We start from the raw sequence: 2,246 nt of genomic DNA, 5'->3' as shown, positions 1-2,246 counted from the left end.
TCCCTAGCGACACCCAGATCCAAAGCGAGGTTAATCTGAGCGCCGGCATAGTTAAGAGCTGTTCTCGTAAGGTAAGCTGGCCAGCTTCGCGTTTATAATTTCGCGCGTTTAGACGAAGTCGCCGGCGATCTTACTTGAGATCGCAAAACGACAAAAGGCGCTCGCGCGTATTGCGTCGTAGCAAAAATGAGTAAGCGTGACTCATGTGGCAGCAAACAAGATCGCGACGCCGGTATACGCCAGTGTAACAAATTGTAACAGCAGCGCCGGCCCCAAACTTATACACAGATAGCGAAATTGTAAAGGATGCCTTAGTGATACGTAAATTTTATATATGATATAATCATTGACTGATCCATTATTAGAATCAATTTCCGTCATCGGTACATTCGTGATGACAAAACGACTTTGTAATTTCACGCCCGTTTCTGGCTAACCGAATTATATCCCAAATACCTCCGAGCGAGGCTGAGCCTACCGAATAAAGTAGCGGTGTCAAACAACGGATACTTCACCCGGAGACGAGCGTCTACGCGCGAGGTAAGGTAGCAGCAGGAGGATTACCGCAGAGAAAGCGCTCGAGATTGCCCGTCCAGGTAATCTTGTAAAAGTTCATCGAGTGCCGCTGAAGCCCGCGCCATTGTGTGGTGCAGCGGCAACGTTCTGCAGCTCGCACTCATTTGCGCATATAAACGAAGCGAACTCGCAACCTGTGTTCGGTGTAGCATACACATTCAATGCATACTTCTTTACAGTATCTTAATATTCAGTAAAGACAGTACGATGACCATAAAAGTAACGTTCGAGTTGTGTTCAATGTCATTGCAAGGTTAATATTTTCGTAGAGTTTATGAACTTCCATAATTTTTAGTTTTTAATAGATGAAATTTGTGTGTAAGTGTGTGTGTACGTATATGCGTACGTGTGTGTGTGTAATAATGCTTAATATTCTTCTTATTTTCTAATAAATACTTATAAATTTTAATTGTCTGTCAAATAAATATTATTAATATACGGAAATCGAATGTCTTGTTTTCGGTCAAATGTTATATTAAACAAATACATGAGAATAAAACAATAAAAAAAAAGTTTTCTGATAAATGTATTAATATTTTGTAAAATACCTCATATCTACTATTGCTCTTAATACTAATACTATTAATTATGTTCAATATACCTTTTATAGTCTTTCGAGTATCCCACGTTTGAAGAGATTTCCTGTAGCTTATATTGAACAATTGTTCATAAGTTTTCATTTCAACGTGCAATAATCCGAAGTCGAAATTCAGTGTATTATCAATTGGAATAAAATAATTTTTTTAATTACCCAATGAATAAGTTGTTTTGCCCACCATAGGGCATCTACTGCCAAACGTATTTAAAAATCTGCTATCGTATTGATATGCTAGTGCTTTTTTCATTAGCTAGCTGAAATTGAAAGGACATAAAATTATTAATTTCATTATTTAAGCGATTTTATTTGAACGTTGCAGTATGATCTGTTTCTTTTTCAACAGCGATTCTTATTGGCCGGCAAAATCTAGTACTTTGAAAAGAAGGGTTGATCTACGATATCTTTTCTGAGATACTACTGATGATTTATATGACTATACAACTTATCATAAACAAACTTTGTTAAGTATCATCGTTTACATTTACTAGATTTTCACATATTTGATGGCCATTTTTATATTATAATTGTTCAACAAATTGTCAAACCCTCATGTTACCATCAGTTTTTAATTCTTCAAATAGTTTGTACTTCAATCAACAGTTACAGCATTGCATAGCTGCTTAGCCGTTTGATTTAGCATGATCTTCAAGGGTACCATGATTTGAAATTCTTATTTCACGTAATCTTCTATTTTTTGCTGATATTTTTCTATAACTTCTCCAATTCTTGGATAAGAGGGATAAATAAGACATTTACCCAACCTATAATCGGTGGCGAAAGCACTATAAGTTTCTTCAGTAAAGTTATACTCTAAAAAAATGCCAAACCCGTATCTGGTGTGTATTTCTCAGTATTTATTATACGAATTTTGTCTACTGCTAAACAAACATCATCGGAATCACTTTTTTTGGAAAGATTAACTGCAACTTCTAAAATATCAATGTTACTATTTGCAAAAGCTTTTACTTTATTCGCTCGCCTTTATTACATATTGAAATCGAGTATTACATGAAAATATAGTTGTATATTTTGAAACATAAGGATAGATTGAAACTTTGTTTTTTTTAATTTG

The sequence above is a fragment of the Phymastichus coffea genome, unplaced genomic scaffold (genome assembly GCF_024137745.1).
Source record: "Phymastichus coffea isolate CEN01 unplaced genomic scaffold, Cenicafe_Pcof_1.1 PCOF00016, whole genome shotgun sequence".
NCBI classification, from domain to species: domain Eukaryota; kingdom Metazoa; phylum Arthropoda; class Insecta; order Hymenoptera; family Eulophidae; genus Phymastichus; species Phymastichus coffea.
This window is presented reverse-complemented; position numbering follows the sequence as displayed.